Source organism: Hyperoodon ampullatus (genome assembly GCF_949752795.1).
Source record: "Hyperoodon ampullatus genome assembly, chromosome: 18".
Lineage (NCBI taxonomy): Eukaryota > Metazoa > Chordata > Mammalia > Artiodactyla > Ziphiidae > Hyperoodon > Hyperoodon ampullatus.
In genome coordinates this window covers 32,329,539-32,341,665 of record NC_136931.1, presented here as the reverse complement: position 1 = coordinate 32,341,665, position 12,127 = coordinate 32,329,539, and positions in this window count along the sequence as shown.

Sequence of the window (12,127 nt, the reverse complement as noted above, 5' to 3'; positions counted from 1 at the left end):
TTAAAAAAAAAAACAACCTCCAATGGTTTCTTACTGAAATTAGAATAAAATCCCAATTTGCTATCACGATTTAGCAAGCCCTGTGCAATCTGACCTCCACTTACATCCCCATTACCCACTTGGCTCCAACTACTGTGGCCTTCTTTCTCTTTCTCAAGCATATTCCTGCCTCAGGACCTTTTCATGTACAGTCCCCTCTGTCGGGAATGTTTTTCTTCCAGACTTTCACACAGCTGGTTCCCTGTCATTCAGGTCTAAAGACAAATTGTCACCTCCTGAGAAGCCTACCCCAGCTACCCTATCTAACTAGAGAAAAACTCATGTATTAATATTAAATTTTTAGAGAAATGCAGTGGATTACTGCAGAATACATACAGTGCCTTTGTAAACATTGCCCTCCCTCTACCTGACCCCTTATTGAGGGTTCAAGAAGGAAATTAACCAATCTAAATTTGGTCTAAAGCTTACCTGATCTGGGGATTTAATTGGAATATACTCTTCTAGGTAGAGCTCAGATGCTCGGGTAATCTCCCTTTCCCCCATGTCTCTCTGTGCCTCACACCAGAACCTCAAAGAAGTAGATAGCCCCAAAAAGATGAACAACCCCTAGAGCCAAGTGGAGACAGCCAGAAGCAAGATCTAAACCCTCAATCCATATGAATCTAATGTTTTCAGACTCTTGGCACTATGTGCCTACACCTACCTACCACTTACAAAGCACACTGATGCATCAGGTGCAATGCTAACCACTTCATGACTTCATAAACTGCATCTAGTGTAACTCTCACAACAGACACCTCTATGAAATAGGAAGTCTTATCTCCACTTCACAAATGAGGAAGCAGAGGCACAGGTGGGACACTATACCAATTAAATGACACGAGCCAGAATTCAAATCCTGCTTTAAGAGCAAAGTGTGTAGTCTTAACAGCCCATTATATTACCTCTTTCAATGTTTACAGAGGCACTGTATGTAGTCATATAGTAATCCATTGCATTTCTCTATGGAATTTTATATTAATATATGAGTTTTTCTTATCTTAAGCATTTATTGAATAGCTGTTATGCACCCAGCCCTGTGCTAATTGCTATGGGGATCCTGGAAAGCGTGACATCATTCCAGCCCTCAAGAAGCTCACAATTATACATTGGTTTGAGAAGCTAAAGGAGAGCAAGTCATTTCTCTAATACATGGAGAAGTGAGAACGTTATCGAGATGAGTAGAGTAGGGTGGGGAGGGACATTTAAGGTCAGAGAGGATATGAAGTTTGAATTAAGCCTTGAAGAATAAGCGAGTTTTAAACAGCAGAAGGGAGGAGTGGGGCAGGGTTCTTGTAAGCAGAAGAGTCTGTTCTTGCAAAAGTGAAGAGGCAAGAAAAGTCAGAAAACAGTGAGATGACCAGTTTGAGTGAAACTGAAGCTGTATGCATGAATGTAAATGGTGTAAAAACATAAAATCCAACATAAAAAGAGAATGATATGTGAAGGGAATTAACTGATTAATAAGGCAGGTGTCCATAAATATGAGTAAAGGAATGAGATCTGACAAGAACTAGTTCTTTCCCAAGAGAATATCATTGGATAACTAGGCTTACATCCTATCTGCCTGCTCTTAAGTAACCTAAATAGAAAATCCAGGAAACTGAGTGGTCACATGTGTTCAATCAATCATGTGTTTTGGATCATCTAAACAAATACTTTAAATATTTTCTGCTCTAGCACAGTTCATGAGAACTGAATCCCTCCTACGTGCTCGGAACGATGATCAGAGTCCAAAAAAGTTGGTTTCTAAACCTAGTTCAACCACTTCCTGGTTAAGTGACCTGATCAAGGTAAATGACTTTTCTAAGCTCAACTGTAAAATATGGGTAAGAGTACCATAGTTACAGGGCAATCGTGGGGATTCGTTGAGATAACATCCATGTTTTATAGGTACTCAGATATTAGCTTTCTCTCCCCAACTCTGACGTTTTATTCTCTAAAGCAGATGGTTCAGGTTGGTTTAGAAAGGGAGGAAGGAAAGCGACACAGCAGGAGGAGGCAGCCTCATAAACAGGCATGCGTAGTGAACATCAATTACTTTGGCTTCCCAGAATAGCCACTCCTTTTGTTTCCAGGCTCTGCTTCATGTCCCTGTCCTAATCGTGTTACAGAACCTACCTTCCTGGCCAGAATTATTGTGGGAAGAACTTATCCTAATCCAAGTCAGACCAATGACAGGGCTCAACCTCTTGGCTACAACCATTATACCAGAGATGGGCACCTGACACAAACCAGGCCAATCAGATTCTTCCCTGGAATTTTTGAACCTGAACCCGGGAGACCGGCTGAGTTTCACTTCCTCTCCTCTGTTATTCCCTGCCCAAAAGAGGAAGTAGTTCGACAGTAATAGAAGGTGTGAATCTTCCCATCTAGAACAGTGGAAAGACTGAGAGAGACCATCTGAGAAATATTTTGGTTCCAAGTTCCACCTGTGCCAGATCCAGCCAGCCCTGCCTTCCTTGTTTGGTGAGCCAAGAAACTTCCCCTTTCTGCCTAAATAAATTTGAGTTGGGCTTCCGTCATGTGCAACCCAAAGAACCCTACACCAGAATGAAGAAGGAAATGAACTTGTCGTGTCTGGAGAACAATGAAGAGATACACTTCGTTGGAATAAGATTTATTTTAAGGAGTTGTGAGATCAGAGCTGAATGAGGTGGGGTGTGAATGCCACCCACCAGGGAGTCACTGAGGCTTCTGAGCATGGAGCAACATGGTGAATGCCGTCACTTAGGATCAGTAATGTGGGGAGGGTCATCTATGATGAATAACTGCAGGGAGAGGCTAGAGGCCGGGAGGCCACCTTGGAGGCTGTTGGAAGTGGAGCAGGGTAGATTCCAGTGCATCAACCTTCAGCAAGCAATGGAGAGTCATGGGGCTTCACCTTGTTGGTGCTTGTGCCCTGAAAGCTGCTTCCACCTTTGGAATTTCACTTGACACTGGCTTCATCAGGGAAAATGTTTATCGACAGTCACATCAATAGGACATGTGTAATTAACTCAGAGTCCCGCCCCCCAGGGGGTGGCCATGGGGAGGGCTCAGAATATAAGAGCTCAATATCATAGTCAAAGCTTTTACGTATGTGTCTTCCTCCAGTGGGTTCCACGCTGACAGTGTGGCTAAATGAGGCTTAATTTGACCATCCCAACAAACTATGGTTAATGACATGACATTGTTGTAATTTGCATTTGGTAAATGCAATTTTGGGGCTATTTGCTCTCTCTTAGCTTTCTCTCCTGGGTTCCTGGACACCTGTGTTCCTTGGGGGGCAGGTTTCCTTTTCAGCACCACAAATACCATCTCTGCTATTGGGACACAACAGTTAAATAATGTGAAATTGCACTGATGCCAGGAAATAAAAGTGAGTTTTACAAAACCGAGTTCCTTCCCTGAACATAATAACAGTAAATTTCTAGGGTCCTATCGTGTAATATCCATTAGATTTATTATGTTGCAATTCCCAGTCCCACTAGTTCTGCCTGAGGGTGAGTATATTACATTTCATCACAGTTTCATTTTCTCCTACAGATGAGAAATGGGAATGCGATTGCAGTTATGTAGCATGCATGTGTTAAATCTGATCTCTAATAAAATCAAACACATCACAACTCAAAGCATTTTAGCACAGTGTCGGGAAAATGAAACACCATCTGTCATCATGTAGAGATTGCCTTATTATAACACAAAATCAAACCGCTCAGCGCGAACATTGCTACTTAATAAATGGGTAAATGAAAACTGATAATTATGGTCTTATTTATTTTAAATGATTACTTAAAGCCACCAAAAGCGCAACATAATTTGTCAATTAGGCACTCTGGACCCCATAACAGTATATAGAGCAAACACCCCTCAGTAAAAATGGTGCATAGACTTGGAGGGAAACAAAGGGGAGAGACTGAAAGGAACTGTCAAGAACTGCCAGATGTGGAGAGGAGGAAAGAAGCCCAAGACTTGAGAAATCCTGGTCAGTCCTGATCAGGTGGCTGCAGTTTCCACATCAGAATCGCCCAATATTTTCACTTGGAAAAAAATCAACAGTTTCCACTGTGCAGGAAGATATGATGACAGACTGAGGGTCCCAAGGAGAGCCGGTAACACTGCCTTCATTCCCATGAGACACATGTAAGATGTTGTTTCCAACTCTTGGGGGCAGGAGGTTTTTAACTTGGTTTTTTTTTTTTGGCGGTACACGGGCCTCTCACTATTGTGGCCTCTCCCATTGCGGAGCGCAGGCTCCGGACGCGCAGGCTCAGCGGCCATGGCTCACGGGCCTAGCCGCTCCGCGGCGTGTGGGATCTTCCCGGACCGGGGCACGAACCCGTGTGCCCTGCATCGCAAGCGGACTCTTAACCACTGCGCCACCAGGGAAGCCCTAACTTGGTTTTACTCTTTCATTTGACTAGCACACTATTAGGCTAGAGTTAGCCATTTCTGAAAACAGATATTGAAGTAGGTAGAAAATACACAAGTTGGGAGAGAGACGTAGGAAATTTGAAGAGAATTAAAGGCACTGATAGTTGTGAATCCACTGTAACATAGACAAGGGCTTTGTTCTTCCCCGGAAAAAAGGAAATGGAAACACCTAAATGACTCGCTGTGATCAAAGATACAAGGTGATGTCTCTTCCTAATGCTTCTACCTATAATCCTGATTATCTGCCCTGATGAAACCACAACCATTCCTGGGATCCTACGAGATGTGACAAGAGTCTGCAAGCCCAAGAAGACAGAGAAATGCCTCCTGTCCCTGTGCTAAGCAGTTTGATGTGGACGTACTACACAGGGATGAACAATTCTAGACTCTTCTTTTGACATGTCACCCAGTTTTTCAGAGTCTTGCAAATACTGCAAATTCTCTTAGTCCCCAAGAAACTGATGGAGAGTTTACAGACCTCCCTTAGATTTCCCAAACTTCCCCTAAGACCTAGAAAAGTGGCAGGAAAATAAATTGAGTCTGAAAAAAATACAGTCTACTACCATCTTACTATGCCCCTCTTCCAAAACTTTAAAGAGTGGTTTCATGGAGGGATTGTCTTAAGTGCCATCACAATTGATTTAATTTCCTAATTTCAAGAAAACTTTATTACAAGGTGGTTTCATCTCCAATATTCAATTCAATTAGGTAAATAGGTTGGAGCACTTGCTATATTTAAATCAATGAGGTGATTTAAATAAATAAGCAGTTTGCATTTGCATGTAATTTGTGACCCAGCTAGATAGAGAAAACTTGCAAGGATTAGAATTTGTGGTAAAAGAAGGTAAAGTTGCATTCAAAGAAAAACTAGCTTGTTGTGGGAAAGAGCATTTCCAGCTGAGGTGATTGGGAAAGGCTCATAAAGGAGGTGGCATATAGGGTGGACTTTTTTTTTATTGAAGTATACTCGATTTACAACATTTCAGGTGTAGAGCAAAGTGATTCAGATAGATATATAGATATAGATATATTCTTTTCAGATTCTTTGCCATTATAAGTTATTAAAAGATATTGAATATAGTTCCCTGTGCTATACAATAGGACCTTGTTGTTTATCTATTTTATGTATAGTAGTGTGTATCTGTTAATACCAAATCCCTAATTTATTCCCCTCTCCCCTTTGGTAGCCATAAATTTGTCTTCTATGTCTGTAAGTCTATTTCTGTTTCATAAATAAGTTCATTTGTATCATTATTTTTTTAGATTCCACATATAAGTGATATCATATGATATTTGTCTTTCTCTATCTGACTTACTTTACTTAGTTTGATAATCTCTAGGCCCACCCATGTTGCTGCAAATGGCATTATTTCATCATTTTTTATGGCTGAGTAATATTTCTCTCTCTCTGTCTCTCTCCCTCTCTCTCCATATATATATATAAATACCACATCTTCTTTATCCATTCATCTGTCAATGGACATTGAGGTTGCTTCCATGTCTTGACTATTGTAAATAGTGCCGCAATGAACATTGGGGTGCATGGATCTTTTCGAATTAGAGTTTTCACAGGAAGGACTTTGAAGAACTCAAGAGGTAAAGAGGATGAGGCAGAAGCAGAGGTATGGTTGGCAGAATTCTAAGATGACCTCATGGTGTAAAAAAGAATTTGTCTGGTCTTTGTCCCAGGTTCCTGGCATACAAGTCCCAAAACCTTTGGGATTTCATGAGTGAGAAGAATGTTTCTGTTATGCTAATGAGGTAACTCCTGGTGGGCCCTTAGATAGTCACCAGAAAGACCAACCTTGTGACTGGGGGGTTGGAACTTTGGGTCAGCCTGGAACTTTGGATCTCCCAGGGAGAGAGGGGGACTGGAGATTGAGATCAATCATGTGGCCAATGATTTAATTAAGCATGACTACATAATGAGACCCTCAATAAAAACTCTGGCATCAAGTCTCAATGGAGCATCCCGGTTGGTGCACATGTGGATGTTCTGGGAGTGTGACACACCTTGACACCAAAGGGAGAGGGCATGGAAGCTCTGTGCTCCCTCCTACACCTCACCATGTGTGTATCCTTTCTAATAAAAGTGTAATCATAAAAAAAAGTGTAATCATAAGCATTACTTTTCTGAGTTCTATGAATCATTCTAGTGAATTATCAACCCCCTGAACTTATAACCAGTTGGTAGAAGGATGGGTGGCCTGGGATCTCACTTGTAGCTGGCATCTGAAGTAGGGTCAGTCTTACAGAGAACTCTGCCCTTAATTTATGGAGATTATGCTCAGTGGGTCTGATCTAATGAGGTGAACCCTGAAAAGGAGTGGAGCTCTTCCTAGCAAGAGAGTTGGAAGCATCAGAGGGATTCAACAACAGGTATTCACCATTGCTAGGTTTGAAGATGGAGCAGGCCATGTGGCAAAGAACACAGCAGCCTCTAGGAGAGCTGCTTCAGCTGGCAGCCAGCAGCCAGCAAAGAAATGGGGACCTAAGTCCTACAACTGAAAGAAACTGGATTCTGTCACAACCATGTGAGCTTGGAAGAGGACCATGAGCTCAAGATGAGAGACTAACTGACACTTTGATTGCAGGCTTGTGAAACTCTGAGCTGAGAACCAAACAACACAATGCCCAGACTCTGACCTACAGAACTGTGAACTAATAAATAGGTTTTGCTTTAAGTCACTAACTTGGGGGTAATTTGCACACAGCAATAGAAAACTAATAAAAGAGGGCCTTGTGATGAATATGTCAGGAATCACATTATCATTCTATATAGCCATATTGATTTGTCTGTCCAGCTTCTCTGATTATCTGGGATTTTCCCCATTACCATCTGCATCACTCCAATCCTCATGGTTATCATTTTGGAAATGTGACCTGTCCCAGGGAAAGAACTGATTGGTCCAGGAGTGAGACCTAGACAGACCAATAGAGCCCTTCTCTGGAACTTTCAGACTTGAGACACAGAGGGTGGCTGAAACTATAAGATGCATGTATCAATAACTAGTGGTGGGTGTGTTTTCTCCTATGTGGGCGAACTTCTGCTGTGAAAGAAAAAGAATGAATTCAGCACATAGAGAGAAGCAGAGACAGAAATACTGAGGTTGTCTGACACCCAAAACAAAGGCAACAAAGCAAAAATAAACAAGGGGGACCACATCAAACTAAAACACTGCTGCATAGCAAAGGAAACCATCAACAAACTAAGAAGACAACCTGCTGAATGGGAAAAAATATTTGCAAATCATATATCTGATAAGGGGCTAATATCCAAAATATATAAAGAATTCATGCAACTCAATAGCAAAATAACAATTTGATTAAAAAATGGGCAGGGGATCTGAATAGACATTTTTCTAAAGAAGGCATAGAGATGGCCAACAGGTACATGAAAAGATGCTCAACATCACTAATCATCAGGGAAATGCAAATTAAAACCACAACGAGATATCACCTCACACTAGTTAGAATGGCTATCATCAAAAAGGCAGGAAATGGGGCTTCCCTGGTGGCGCAGTGGTTGGGGGTCTGCCTGCCGACGCGGGGGACACGGGTTCGTGCCCCAGTCCGGGAGGATCCCACATGCCGCGGAGCAGCCGGGCCCGTGAGCCATGGCTGCTGAGCCTGTGCGTCTGGAGCCTGTGCTCCACAACGGGAGAGGCCACAACAGTGAGAGGCCCGTGTACCGCAAGGAAAAAAAAACCAAAAAAACAAAAAAAAAAAAAGGCAGGAAATAAGTGTTGGCCAGGGTGTAGAGAAAAGGGAACCCTAGTACACTGTTGGTGGGAATGTAAATTGGTGTAGCCACTGTGAAAAACAAAATGGAGATTCCTCATAAAATTAAAAATAGAACTACCATATGATCCAGCAATCCTACTTCTATGTATTTATCCAAAGAAAATAAAATCACTAACTCAAAAAGATATATGCCCTCCCGTGTTCATTGCAGCATTATTTACAATAGCCAAGATACGGAAAAACCTGTGTCCATCGATGGATGAATGAATAAAGAAAATATGATATATATATGATTATTATTCAGCCATAAAAAAGAATGAACTCTTCATAACATTGTAAATCAACTATACTTCAATTTAAAAAAAAAAGAATGAAATCCTGTCATGTGTGAAAACATGGGTGGGCCTTGAGGGCATTATGCTAAGTGGAATAAGTCAGACAGAGAAAGACAACTACTGTATGGTCTCACTTATATGTGGAATCTAAAACAAAACAAAACAACCCAGCTCACAGATACAGAGAACAGATTGGGGATGTGGGGATTGCCGGGGGGTGGGAGGGAGAGAAGGGGGCGGGTAGCAAAATGGGTGAAAGGAATCAAAAGGTACAAATTTCCAGCTAAAAAATAACTAAAGAAGTCACATGGATGTGATGTACAGCATGGTGACTATAGTTAATAATACTGTAGTGCATATTTTAAAGTTGCTGAGAGAGGAAATCTTAAAAGTTCTCATCACAAGACAAATATGTTCTGTAACTATGTGTGGTGATGGATGTTAACTAGACTTATTGTGGTGATAAGTTCGAAATATACAGTCATCCCTGTATATCTGTGGGGGATTGGTTCCAGAATGCCCCTCACTTACCAAAATCCATGGATGCTTAAGTCCCTTATATAAAATGGCATAGTATTTGCATGTCACCTACGCACATCCTCCCATATACTTTAAATCATTTCCAGATTACTTATAATACCCAATACAATGTAAATGCTATGTAAATAGCTGTAAATAGCATGTAAATGCTATGTAAATAGTTGCTGGCATGTGGCAAATTCAAATTTGGTGTTTTGGAACTTTCTGGATTTTTTTTCCAGACTATTTTAATCTGCGGTTTGTTGAATCCAAGGTTGTGGAACCCGTGGATATGGAGGGCTGACTGTATACAAATAGAGAATCATTATGTTGTATGCCTGAAATTGATATAGTGTTGTATATCAATACCTCAATTTTAAAAGAAAAAGAAAGAAAGAAATATTGTGGCCGTATTTGAGCTCTGGGTTCCAGTTCTTCCTTAGGCCCAAATACATCTTGGCTTTAGGTTCTGAGAGACAAATATCTTTTACAAGAATCTCCCTTTTGACTTAAGCCGAATCAAGTTGGGTTCTGTCTACTTTAATAAATACAGTCTTAATACAATAATGTTTAGTAAAATTTCAGTTTTCTAATTTATACTAGGTCGAGCCTAAATTCTGCATGTTCTAAGACAATGCCTCTCCTCCAGGGAGTATATTCACGGTTACTCCACAGATAGGGTGCTGGATTCCCCAGACACGAATCTAAACAAGGCCTTTGGGGCTTCCCTGGTGGCACAATGGTTGAGAGTCCGCCTGCCAATGCAGGGGACATGGGTTCGTGCCCCGGTCCAGGAAGATCCCACATGCCACGGAGCGTCTGGGCCCATGAGCCATAGCCGCTGAGCTCCACAACGGGAGAGGCCACAATTGTGAGAGGCCGCGTACCGCAAAACAAACAAACAAACAAACAAAAAAAAAACAAGGCCTTTATTTTTACCTTTTAGATGTTTCCAGAGGATGCCCAAATCACTGATTCATGTGATCAATTCAGCAAACAACCTGTTAACGTTAAGAAAAGAAAAAACTTAGCCACAGTTGGTTCATTGAACTGGCCTTGTAGATAAGCTTCAAAACCACGTTGCTGAAACAAAGATTTGCCTGAGTTACAACACATCCAGGACTTCACAGGATAAAGGTGGAGGGACTTCTGAGTTCTGGGGGCTGCTCTTCCTCTATGTTTCCCTCATTATCCAAAGCACTGAATGCAGCCACATCTCCTGGAGTCTCTCCAGGAAGTCAGGGTGTCAGCCAACATCTCCCTTTCATCTGGGATCATGTCTACCAAAGCCCAGAAGTTCGAGACAATTTTAAAGCATCAAAGAAAACACTGGATATTTAGAGGAAACTTGGCATTTCAGGCTTCCTACCCATTTTTCCCATGAAAATCAAATGGGAGTGTAACACAAATGAAAGGATGAGTGTAATAGTCCTTTTCCTGTTGCAACAGATTGAAAAACAAAACTCAGATTGTCTTCGGCAAAAGGGGAAAAAAAGGAGCTCAAGTAACGGGAAATCTGAGGGGTTCAGCTGCATAAAGGCATGGACACCCTCACCCCCACTCCCCCATCCACTCCCTCCCCAGCTCCAGCGGCAGCTTCAGGATGTGGTTCTTCCCTCTCTCCCTCTCTTGGCTCTGCTTTTCCCTGGGCCGGCTTTACTCTTACTCAGATGCTCTTCACGTGATGATTCCAGACATGCTCAAGTGAGCATCCTCAGAGCTCCGAATCCGGCCAAAAGAGAGTTCTCTCTTTTTTCCAACTCTTCAACAAAAGCGCACAACTCAAATACCAGTGGACTGATTTGGGTCCAATGTGCATCTCAAATCATTGTGGGGAAGCGGGGCTGGACTGAGGTGAGTCAGGTGCCCCCCCCCCCAAATCGGAGTTGTACTGAAGAGTAGGAGTGACTTCTGGGCCAGCAAAAACAACAGGTGTCCACTGCCATAGTCTTGCCTGGTTCCAGGCTCCGTGGTACCCCTTCTTCACACCTGGAGCCACTTGACCTACATTTTCAAGCTCAACTGACCACAGGCTGACTTCTGGCATAGGGGATCTGAGAAGCTTCAAGCTATCACCCGGAAACTTGGCCTCAAGTCACTTTTGCAGGTTTTCCAGCTCTGACTCAGCTTTATATCCCAGGATTCTTTTCTTGTCCCCTAGATCTTCTTGTGTTGGCCAGCTGCCTTAGGTATCTCCATTAACATGGAATGACCCAGACTTGCTTTTGCTAATTTTGTCCCAGAAACTGGCTTGGAACCCCAGTTCCGTCTTGGGGCATGTGTGGACAGACTTCATGATGGCAACATGGATGTTAGTGTATTATGTATTTCTCAATTATCCATCATCATGTATCACTTGGCTGTTGAAACTCCTCCCATCTCTTGTTATTTCCTGCTGAATCCTCAAAGTGTGTCCCTAATCCAGAGTATCATTTTTCCTTCATTGGCTAAAGTCTGCTTCCTGGGCAGGACTTCTTTCAATTATTCAAGGCTATGTCTAATTTTAAAAAATAATGCTTGTCTCTAGGGGGCATTTTTATATTTGCTACCAGCAGCCATCTCCCTTTTCTACAGTACTCTGATTTTCCTCTTGGGAGCCTATCCCAGTGTCCATCCATGGCTTGTTTGGCCTCAGATTCATTCCTCACTTTCCCTTGCTCTATTCTGTATTTCAGGATTGCTGATTCCTACAAACTGCATTTCCTAAGCCCCAGTCAGATGTTTTCCAAGAGAATTAACTACTGAGGGGCAATGGCAAGAGACTGGAGGGTAGGAGAAAGGGAGATGCCATAGTATTTCTCTCCCTCCATCTCTGCATTGGGTGATGTGTCCAGCAGTGGGAGTATCTTCTCCATGGCTTCAGTTCCTACCAGGCAGGCTCTGCTGTAGCTCCTGCTTCCACCAGTTGGACCTGGCCCCAGGGCTCTGGGAATTTGCTTCCTTCCTTCCTTTGTCCCTCCAGCCAAGCTGCGGTAGCAACATCCTGCTGTTGTTAATCTCAGGATTCCTCCACCATTCCCACCTGGCTTCTCTGCTCTGCCATAACTTGTGTAACCAGTCGCCTGCATTAAGTT